This window comes from Myotis lucifugus, unplaced genomic scaffold (assembly GCF_000147115.1).
Source record: "Myotis lucifugus unplaced genomic scaffold, Myoluc2.0 scaffold_130, whole genome shotgun sequence".
In the NCBI taxonomy this organism is placed as follows: Eukaryota; Metazoa; Chordata; class Mammalia; order Chiroptera; family Vespertilionidae; genus Myotis; species Myotis lucifugus.
This window is the reverse complement of record NW_005871178.1, coordinates 3168139-3180267: the sequence shown is the minus strand read 5'-3', so window position 1 is coordinate 3180267 and position 12129 is coordinate 3168139. Positions and strand designations below refer to the sequence as shown.

The 12129-nt window shown below is 41.5% G+C and overlaps 1 pseudogene; it reads left to right on the top strand.

Moving 5' to 3' along the window:
• The first annotated feature begins 6653 nt into the window (after positions 1-6653).
• LOC102426297 lies at positions 6654-10022 on the top strand (annotated as a pseudogene).
• Positions 10023-12129: the final 2107 nt, after the last annotated feature.

The following is a 12129-nucleotide window of genomic DNA, read 5'->3' as shown; positions in this document are numbered from 1 at the left end:
AACCCCAGGCACGCGTGCCAAACATGGCACGCCAGAAACTTTTGCTGGCACGCAAAACCCTCTCTTATAATCTCCATTTACAATTTTTTTCTTAATATCGACTTTTTTATTTTTCAGATAAATTCAGTGTAGGTGCATCTTAGATAAATAAATAATTTTACATAACAAGTTATCTTAAAGACCACAGACATGGATTGATGAGAGAGGGGAAGAGCAATTTCAATAGTGTCGAAAACTATTGAGGACTTGGAATGCCATTCCAGAAAATTTTTTCTGTTTAAAAAACTTTGCAACAGCGTTACTCTCCATGTTTTCATCCACATATGCTTGTGAATCTTTGTTCTCAGTGATGAATTTTGTTAAGTCTCATAATAGGAGTAGCCTGACAGATGAAAGTAGTAGCTCCTGCAGATCTCTGAAGGTCACAAAATAATAAACCTGATGTAAAATCTCTGTCATCAGTGATGCAGCAGCAAAAGTCCCACTGATAATATCAAACGGAGTCATAAAGTTTTCTGTCGGACTATCAGTGTACATGTATACATTAAAAAATAAATGTATTTTTCATCATCATATACTGTGTTTTTGTCGCTCGAATGAATTTTATTATTTCTTCAAGGTTCTGCCCTTATGTACATCTTAAGAGATATCAAGTAGGCATAACATGTTCTCAAAAAAATTAGGGTTGGCACGGAGAAGAGATTTGAGTCAGAGATTTTGCTGGCTTTGGCACGCACTCACAAAAAGGTTGCCCACCCCTGTCCTAGGGCAAAGGAAACTAAGGAGAAGATAAACAAATGGGATTACATCAAAATAAGGAGTTTCTGCATAGCAAAAAAAACTATCAACAAAACGAAAATGGAGCCCACTGTAAGGGAGAACGTATTTGGCAATGACACATCTGATAAAGGGTTAATACTCAAAATATATAAGGAACTCATACAACTTAGCAAAGGAAAACAAACAATCCAATTAAAAATGGGCAAAGAACCTAGACCAATGATGGCGAACCTATGACACACGTGTCAGAGGTGACACGCGAACTCATTTTTTTGGTTGATTTCTCTTTGTTAAATGGCATTTAAACATATAAAATAAATATCAAAAATATAAATCTTTGTTTTACTATGGTTGCAAATATCAAAAAATTTCTATATGTGACACGGCACCAGAGTTAAGTTAGGGTTTTTCAAAATGCTGACACGCCGAGCTCAAAAGGTTCGCCATCACTGATAGACACTTCTCCAAAGTGGACACACAGATGGCCAAAAGACATATGAAAAAATGTTCAAAGTCACTGATCATCAGAGAGATGCAAATTAAAATGATAATGAGGTATCACCTCTGACCTGTCAGAATGGCTACCATCAACTAATCAACAAATGACAAGTGCTGGTGAGGATGTAGAGAAAAGGGAATCCTAGTACACTGGTGGTGAGAATGCAGACTGCTACACCATTATGGAAAACAGTATGAAGCTTCCTCAAAAAATTAAATATGGAACTGCTATTTGACCCAGTGATCTCACTTCTAGGCATTTAACCCAAGAAACCTGAAATACCAATCAGAAAGAATATATGCTCCCCTATATTCATAGCAGGGCAATTTACAATAGCTAAGATTTGGAAACAGCCCAAGTAACCATCAGTGGATGAGTGAATAAAAAAGCCGTGGTACATTTACACTATGCAGCAGTCAGAAAGAAGGATCTCTTACCCTTTGAGATAGCATGGAGGGACCTGGGAGTATCATGCTAAGTGAAATAAGCCAGTCAGAAAAAGACAAATATCACATGATCAAACTCATATGTGGAATCTAAAGAACAAAATAAACTGATGAACAAAATAGACCCAGAGACATCGAAGCATGGAATAGACTGTGGAATCTCAAAGGGAAGGCAAAGGTGGTTGGATGTGTGGGAAGAGATCAATCAATGAACTTGTATGCATACATGCATAACCATGGACACAGACAATAGGGTAGTGAAGGCCTGGGGAAGGGAAACAGGGGTGAATGGGGAGAAAAGGGGACATATGTAATATTTTTAACAATAAAAAATTACTTAAAAAAAATAAAACATTTGCTAGGATAAGAAAAGATGAAATACTGTCATTTGCAACAATATGGATGAATTGAGAGTATCATGCTAAGCCAAATAAGTCAGACAGAAAAGGACAAAAAAGCGTGTGATTTCATTCTTATGTGAGATATAAAACAGAAAGCAATAAATGAACAAAAACAAACTCATAGACACATACAATATAAGGGTGATTACCAGAGAGAAGAGGAATGGGGAGAGAATAAAGAGAGTAAAGAGGGTCAAATACATGGTGAGAGACAAAGATTAGACTTAGAGTGATGAACAGATAATGTTATTAACCAATGTCACCCAAATAAATATAAATTTTTTAAAACTGGCTAAAACCTTAGACAAGTTACAAAACATATTTCCTTTTCCATAATACACATTTGTTTCTCACAATATTAATTAGCATATCCTCATATTAGCTCTTTATAAGACATTTAAAGTATTCAGGAATTTCAATTTTATCAATTTTTTGGGATTGTTAAGTAAAAACTTCAATGGAATTATTCCCAAAATCTTCCACCAGATTCTTGCTCCTCACCCTCCCTGATCTATCTTCATACTGGCAAAGTACTTTGTGCTCCTGGACTTCCAGTTAAATATCTCTAGAACTTAATTCAGTGAACTTAAGTGAGGGAGTAGTTGCCTGGGAATAAGCTGAATGGATAGGGAAATTACGTATATATATAAAAGGCTAATATGCAAAGTGTCCCTTGGGAGTTCGACCAGGAGACCATGAGTTCAACTGCTAGCTATGACGTGCACTGACCACCAGGGAACGGCACGGAATGAAGGTAGGCCCCAGCTGGCAGCCAACAGTGGGGAAGGAAGGCCCCAGCCGGCAGCCAGAAGGCCCCAATCGGCCCTGATCACCGGCCAGGCCTAGGGACTCTACCCATGCACGAATTTCATGCACCAGGCCTCTAGTATCAAACATATTTCTCAACAAGTTATAACTTTTTATCATACACTAGAGGCCCGGTGCACAAAAATTTGTGCACTTGGGGGGCAAGGAGGGATCCCTCAGCCCGGCCTGTGCCCTCTCGCAGTCTGGGACCCCTCGGGAGATAACGACCTGCTGGCTTAGGCCTGCTCCTGGGTGGCAGAGGGCAGGCCCAATCCCTAGGTGCAGCCCCTGGTCGGGCTCAGAGCAGGGCCGATTGGGGAGTTGGGACGCCGCCCCCTGTCATGCACAGAGCAGGGCGGATTGGGAGGTTGCGATGCCACCCTCAGTCACGCTCAGGGTGGGGCCAATTGGGGGGTTGGGGCACCGCCACACAGAGCAGGGGGGGTGGGGGGGTTGGGACGCCACACCCTGTCACACACAGAGCCTCAGGGTGATCAGGGGGTTTGGGCGCTGCCCCCTGTGACGCTGATCCGGTGCCAGGAGGCCTCGCGGCTCCGCTGATCCCGTTGCTGGGAGGCATATTACCCTTTTACTATATAGGATAGAGGCCTGGGGGCCAGCTGGTTTGCCCTGAAGGGTGTTCTGGATCAGGGTGGGGGTCCCCACTGGGGTGCCTGGCCAGTCTGGGTGAGGAGCTGAGGGCTGCTTTCAGGCTGGCAATTGACTGAAGCTCCCAACCACTCCTTTTTTTCTTTTTTTCTTTTTTTTTAATTCTGGGCCAGCTTTAGCTCTGGCTCTAGCTCTGAGGCTTCTGCTGCTATAATCGAAACAATGTATAACTCTAGCTCTGAGATCCCGGCTGGCTGAAAGCTGGTTTCTGTGGTTTTGTTTAGCTTCTATATTTGCAACATAGTTTCTTAGAGTTGTAGCTCAGAGGCCAGCAAATCAGGCCGGGAACGTTGCAGTCTGCAGTCACTGGAGCAAGCAAGCCTCATGTTCGCTTCCAGCTGCCTGGCTGCTGGCCGCCATCTTGGCTGACAGTTAATTTGCATAAGGATATGCTGATTAGCCAATGGGAAGGGTAGCGGTTGTACGCTAATTACCATGTTTCTCTTTTATTAGTGTAGATATCCCTAATGGCAGGTCCCTAAATCATATAAACTGGGAGTGGAATGGCTGTGGAGGAGAAGGTATCAGGCTTGACTGGTCTAGCTTTCCTGTGGCCCTGCACTGCTAATATGATCCCTACATATTGATCATACATATTGGGTTCAGCAAAAGAGAAATATGCCAGTGTATGTACTATTTTTGCATAATAAGATACATATTCCGTGCTTATTAACAGATTTGTGCACTGGTGGAGTCCCTCAGCCTGGCCTGTGGGGATTGGGCTGAAACCGGCTCTCCTACATTCCACGAGGGGTCCCAGATTGTGTGAGGGTGGTTCTTGAGTGACAAAACCCGGAATCGAGCTTCCTCCTCTCTGGTTCCGGGTGCATCACTGGAGACTGCAGCTGCCAAGTCACCACAGCTCAGCAGCTCCTGTGTTGAGTGTCTGCCCCCTGGTGGTCAGTGCACATCATAGCTACCAGTTGGAGCGTCTGCCCCCTGGTGGTCATTGCGCATCATAGCTACCGGTCAGACGGTCGAACAGTCGGACGGTCACTTAGGCTTTTATATATATAATTTTTTAAATTTTTTCCTACCAAACCCACTGCTTATTTTATTAGTCTAGAAGTTCTTATTGAAATTTTGAAAAGATCCTTTAAAAAATGTCTAAAGAGAAGGCTATGTGAAAATTTCTGGTTGGCCTGATATATTTTCTTACTGTATTCTTTTTGAAGCCATTAACAGTTATATATTATACTGGCTCCAAGTCCATTAGAAAAACTATGTAACCTTTTTTTTTTTAATTCTCACCTGAGAATATTTTTCCATTGACTTTTAGAGAGAGTAGAAAAGAGAGAAAGACAGAGAGAAATATCAATGTGAAAGAAACACATCAATTGGTTGCCTCCTATACATGCCCCAACCAGGGCCTTGGCCAGGGAAGAGCCTGCAACTGAGGTACATGCCCTTGATAGGAATTGAACCCGGGACCCTTCAGTTCCCCGGCTGACGCTCCATCCACTGAGCCAAACTGGCTTGGGCAAAACTATGTAATCTTTTTAATTCTGTATTTCAACACTATGTCAAGGGAAGATTTCACAATTAAATGTTTAAGTTTGAAATATGGACAAAAGAAAGATCCCAATTGCATGTATAAATAAAATTATTTTACATAGCAATGTGTATCTTATTTAAAAAGAAAATCTTTGGATGCATTGTTGCTGTGCCTGGAAAGAAACATGTATTTTGAAACTGGCTTAAGAGGTCTATGTGATTCCCAGATCATATGCTTAAGGACTGTTTCATATGCAACTATAGGTTTTTTCTACCAAACCCTCTTTTACCTAATAAATGTTATCCAGGGAATGTTTCTAACCAAATAAAATAAAAAGGTTTGTATCATTGAAGAAAAATTACCTCACCAAATACAGCAAACATAGGATACAGTAAAAACAACAAAAACCCACATGATTTTTGTGCTGTAACATGTACTATCAAAATTTTCTTCTTGTAATTGTGGGATTCTACTGCTTTTTTCCCCCTTTCTTTTATGATTTGTTCGTGTGTGTGTGTGTGTGTGTGTGTGTTCTCTAGTCTCTGAAATATAAAATGAAATATCAAATTAAAGTATTCAAGAAACTGGGTTGCTATCAAACCACCTCCCAGAGGAACTGGAGGAAAGTCAGTGGAGAAAGTGCATGGCAAACTTATGATATTGTGCAAGCCTAAAGTGATGCATTGAGAATTTTAATGTTTCTACTGCGATTTAGATAAAAATTCATCAGTTTTCCCTCTCTTGTCAATATCTTATAATTTCATTCATTACATTTTTATGGATTGATATACCACATACTATACTCATTAATCTAATTATAATCTTATTTAGATCAACAGGTTATGCAGCAAATGTTCATACTGGAAAACTCTAGGTTATAAGAGTATGAATAATTTCTGTTTATTTTTTAAAATATATTTTTATTGATTTCAGAGAGAAAGGAGAGGGAGAGAGAGAGAAACATCAATGATATGAAAGAATCATTGACCAGCTGCCTCCTGCACGCCCTATAAGGAGATTGAGCCTACAACCCAGGCATGTATCGTGACCAGGAATTGAACTGTAACCTCCTGGTTCATAGGTTGACGCTCAACCACTAAGCCACACCGGCTGGGCAATTTCTATTTTATTTTTGTTGATAAATTTAGTGTAATGGCCAGCCTAGCTTTATAATAAAGGAAATACTTCAAATATTGACTAGCTTTACATAAGTATACAAAATGGCTTGAGGATAAGGAAAGAGGGGAAAAAATACCACTATAAGAGGGCCAAGAACAGAAAGATGGGCAAATGGAGGAAAGGTTGAAAAGATAAATTAGAGCTGGGAAGAGGGGTAGGGGTAGTGCATTACAAGGAGCTGGGTGGGGAAAGGGGTGGAGCTTGGACCATTGCCTCAAGGTCTAAGTGGTAGCCTGAGAGCTATAAAAGCTTGGAGGAGCCAAGGGAAAGTACCCTGAAGTCCAGGATTGGCATACTGGCAGAGGCTGGTAGGTGGCAGCAGCTACAGTCTCTAGACAAAGGCTGAAATGCCCAGAGCAAGAGAGATAAGGTCCAGGATGCTGCGCCTGTTCTTGTTCCACCAGCTAGGAAGTTGGCTGCTACTGAGCCAACTTCCCAGAGAGAGCCGAGGCCAGGACATGGACATTTTTACTAAGTGCAACCTCGAATTAGTCCGTTTCTTCATCCATGTCTGCGGCACTCACATCTGGGCAGAGGACATGAGGAAGCAGCGTAAGCCAAGATCTGGACCATCTGCAGGTGAGAGCTGCTGGTCCCTAAAAATTTGGATTGTTCCCTTTATAACTTGCTTTTCTAGTAAGGGTCTTACCAGGGATCTTACCAGAGCAAGGGAAAACTATGGGAACAGTAAACAATTTTATGTGAGAGGCATGCCCTTCGCCTCTTGGCAGCAAGGCAGACTTGGTGGGGAGAAGGGGGTAGCCACAGAGGAGATAAGGCTGCCCAAAGACCTGTAAAAGGCAGGGAAAATTGGGGTTAGACCCCAGAGTCAAGGTCTGTGGCCGGGAGAGCAGGAGTGCTACCGGCTGGGGCAACTGGACAGGGCATCTTGAGAGGACAGGGGGCAGTGAGGTGTGAACCGGTTATCAAATATGTCTGACGCAGAACTCAAAAGACCTCCCATAGGGTCCTGGAGAGGTGGACATGAAGCCTTGGATTTAACAACTCTCTTCCTCTGCAAAAAAAAAAATAAATAAAATAAATAAATAAATAAAATGCTGAGCCATGGCCCATGCCATTGAAAACCTCCTCTTTTGTTTTATTTTATGTATTTTTTTTTATACTTCACCAAAGGGGAAAGCCTAGCTTCCCACTTCTCTTATTTACATGCTTTTACTGATATTTTAGAGAGGGAGAGGGGGAAAGAGAGAGAAACATTGATGAGTTAGAGAAACATCAATCGGTGAAACACTGATTGGTTGCCTCCTGCACAACCCCTACTGGGGATTGAGCCCACCCCCAAGGCAGGCATGGGCCCGACCAAGACTGGAACTAGCAAACCCTAGGTGCATGGGACTACACTCAACCAACTGAGCCACACCAGCCAGGGCCCCACAGCTTTGAACTGGGTCTTGAAATTCATTTGTAAGAGAAGAGATTGAAGATAAAGAAAAGGGCCTTGTCATCTTCAGGAGAACCCGCAAGGGACCAAGAGTCAAAGGAAGTTTGCCCTTCAGACAAACAGCTAAATGATTTTGCTGCAGAATCACCGCCCAAAATTCAGGTGTGTGTATTCATGTGCTAGTAGGCCAAAACATTGAGACACTGGTTCTTGGAGATAGAGAAAGGAGTATTCAATTTGGCTAAGGTGACAGAATGGGAGAGCAAGATCTCACAAATCCATCTGTCCCTAAAAGCAAAAGTAGGGAGTTTTTATGTAGCTAGGGCGTAGGGGAAGGAGAGTTCTAGGGAACTGACAGAGAAGTCTGTATAGCTTTAGTCACAGATGATGCTTTTTCATAGCAGACTCCTGAGTGTCAACAGCTCATCTCAGCTACTTAGAAGACATTCTTTCCTTCTGCAAAACAAACTCAAAATTTCTCCTGGTGACCCTGTATTTATTACCTGCTTGACAAAGAGAAAGTACATCAGCAACTTGAGTCCATTCGTGAGAACAAAAGAGTTGAGTAGGAAAAGTGCTTAACATGTGAACAAAGACCTGATTAAGAATTAAATTATTTAATTCTAGCTGTCAAAAATACTAGGGGCATTAAAATCACAAGGGGCTCAGCTACAATTTGGAGTAAATATTCTGAAGAAGAGAAATCGTTAAAGAGTATATGTATGAGGGCGTCAAGGACTGGTTTCACCACCCTAAGAGATTGGAGCAGTTGAAAATTCTGCCTTTTTAACTTTATCTTGAAGCAGTAATTTTCCACCATAGATTATTTGATAGTTTCAAATAACTAATATACTCTTCAAGGGTTATTATAACTCAATGGTAAGTTACTTAGCAATGGAAGAAAATTACTCAGGTAAGAAAAATTAATATGTAGTCAAACTGTTTTTAATGACCAAGATGACTTCAGCTATGTCGGGGAAAGGTGCAGGCCTTTGATGAAAGCATTAAGGGGACATAAGAAGTAACAGATGGTCCAAGTGGAATAAAGCATTATAAACTTGGTAAATTTGTAGTATTTTAAACTGCCCAACTATATGAACTAAATTGTTTACATATTAGGTAACTTGCTGATTATGTTGATATTTAATTTTATTGAGACAATGCTTTCCTTTATATCTATGCAAATTTTTAGTTTTCCTGATGTCCATTGACATGAGTATTTTTTCTTCTCCTCCTCTTTTTTTTTAACTTAGAAATCATGCCATTTTCCACCACCAAGAATGAAGAGCTACTACAACAAGCTTCATCAAAGGATGTAAATCTTAACTTTGAAGAATTTAAGAAAAATGGTCTCCAGAGACAAAGTGAAGCAGAAAACGAAAGTCTTTCAGAATTAAAAAACATACGCTTAGTTAAACATTTCCTAAAAAAGAGAGGGGCCCCTTACCTATTATCTGATAAGTGTTGTAATGTAGGCTGTACCAAAAAAGAGGTGGCTGTCTACTGCTGAGATGAAACTAATTGTGCATTTCATGTAATGTTCACATGTATTTGCAATGACATTCACTGATGCCTCCATCACCCCACTGATTATTAGAATATGAGAAATGGTTTTTAGTGTTTAGGTCTTTAATTTTGTGTGTAAGAAAATATTCCTTGTATTATTGTAGTTTCTGTTAATAAGTATTTGCATGCTAAAAAGTATTTTGTCGGCTCGCTCTCCCGCAGGCCTGCATTCCGGCCTGCAAGCCCGACCTCTTGGCTGAGACCCCGGTGTTTCCCAGGAACATCGAGGAACAGCTGCTGGCCGAGAACCTCCAGAAGTACTTCATGGGCCACTTCCCCTGGGACAGCAGCGGGGCCAGCGCGGGCCCCAATGGCATGGAGGAGGCGGAGGTCGCAGGCGAAGGTGGCCTGGAGCTCCGCAGCAATGGCGCCGGTCCGGGCCCGCGAGAGGGCAAGCGCGCCTTCTCCATGGAACACTTCCGCTGGGGCAAGGCGGTGGTCAAGAAGCTGCGCCGGGTGAAGGTGAACCCCAAAGGCGCCCAGGACGAGTCGGCCAAGGCCTCCCCCCTTGGAGCAGCTGGAGCAGGCGCTCCGCCCCGAGGGCGTGGCCCAGGGCGAGGCGGCCCCTGCTGACCTGGAGTATGGCCTGGTGGGGGAGGCCATGGCCCTGCAGCTGAAGAAGGACAAGGGGCCCTACAAGATGGAACACTTCCGCTAGGGCAGCCCGCCCAAGGACAAGCGCTACAGCGGCTTCATGACCTCGGAGAAGAGCCAGACGCCCCTGGTGATGCTGTTCAAAAACGCCATCATCAAGAACGCCCACCAGAAGGGCCAGTGAGGGCGCTGCGAGGCCGGGCCCTCTCCCTGGAAGGCGACCCCCCACCCGCTCTGGCTGGGCTCCAGGCTCCTGGCTCCTGCTGGGCGCGGCATCTGGCCTGTTAGAGATGCCTGTAGTTAGGAAATAAAGCCTTGCAAGTTGTTTTAAAAAAATAAATAAGTATTTTGTCTTTTTTATTAATGGAATTTTGTTAATTGCTTTTTTAATGCTGATAACTTAAAATGGCAATAAAATCTTTATCATTTCAACCACACACAAATAACTCAACTTAAATTTTTTTAACTAGATAGTAAAACTCTGTCTTGCATTAGTAAGAGTGGATGTCTATTTTTGAAACTTGTATTTGATAACTTATGATCTGTCACCCACTTTTCCCTCAAGATCTAATATCCAAATGTCCTTTCACTACTTAATATTAAACAAATTATTTTAATAGCAAAATTAAAAATAATTCAGTGTACACAATGACTAACAGGTCCATAAAATGGACCAAAATATTTTCAATGATATTAACTCATATCAGATATACAAATAGTCACAAAACTTGGGACTTTTCAAATACATTTTTAAAGATTTTTTTGTGTTGTGTTGAATTATCAATTGCAATAAGATTGGACACTATTTCATTCATTTGGGATCAAATAAACAAGTATTTTTCAAACTAGAGTTCTTCCCTTAATTCTACTGCCTAAGAAGCTAAAAAGTAAATTATGTTTTTTAAGGGGAAAAATAAATAGCTAAATATATAAGAAAATAAGGAAGTCAGTGTCCTTATTTATATTATAGAAAAAATGGTTTAGCAAGGGAATGTATTTTACATTTACTACTAGAGGCCCAGTGCACAGATTCGTGCACTGATGGGGTCCCTAGGCCTGACCTTCAGGGATCAGGCCAAAACTGGCTCTCTGATATCCCCTGAGGGGTCCCGGATCGCGAAAGGGCAGTTTTCAGGTAATGCACCCTGGAATTGGGCTCCCTCCTCTCTGGTTCCGGGTGCATCACCCGAGAACTGTAGCTGCCAAGTCACCACAGCTCAGCAGCCCCTGCGTTGAGCATCTGCCCCTGATGGTCATTGTGTGTCATAGCTACTGGTCAGATGGTCGAACAGTTGGACAGTCGTTTAGGCTTTTATATATTTAGATTGTAGAATTTACAAACCGTTTCTGTAACAAAGTAACTGTGAATTGATATGAAAACTTGTTAGAATAGTAAATTAACAAACTTATCATTTTAGTATTTAGCTAGTTCCTTCAATTTACATAGACGTAAAATTTTAGACAAATTCACTTAAATACCAAGTAAATTTCCACCAAATGTCTGTGGCCCTGACTGGGAATCAAACTGTGACCTCTTGGTTCTTAACTTGATGCTCAACCACTAGGTCATGCCAGTCAGGCTATATTTTTACTATTAACCTAAGTCTATAGTTTACATTAGGGCTCACACTTTGTGTTATAAATTCTATGTTTTTAATTAATTGACTTTGTTTTTAGACTAGTCTTAGGTTCACAGAAAATCTGAGTGGAAAGTACAGGAAGCTCCCATATATTCCCATCCTTTCCAGCGCACCTATTCCCCTACCCTACAATATTTGTACATTTGTTACAACTGATAAACCAACATTGACATATTGTTGTCAACCAAAGCCCATAGTTTATACCTGGTGTTGTACATTCTACAGATTCTGACAAATGTATAATGACATGTATCCATTCTTATAGTACCATATAGGACAGTGATGGCGAAACTTTTGAGCTTGGCGTGTCAGCATTTTGAAAAACCCTAACTTAACTCTGGTGCCGTGTACATATAGAAATTTTTTGATATTTGCAACAATAGTAAAACAAAGATTTATATTTTTGATATTTATTTTATATATTTAAATGCCATTTAACAAAGAAAAATCAACCAAAAAAATGAGTTCACATGTCACCTCTGACGCGCGTGTCATAGGTTCGCCATCACTGATATAGGACAATGTCATTGTCCTAAAATTCCCTCCCCTCCCCCAAATCTCTGCCACCAATTCTTTTACTGTCCCCACAGTTTTGCCTCTCTAGAAACTCATTCGTTATCACACAGTATATAGCCTTTTCAGATAGTCTTC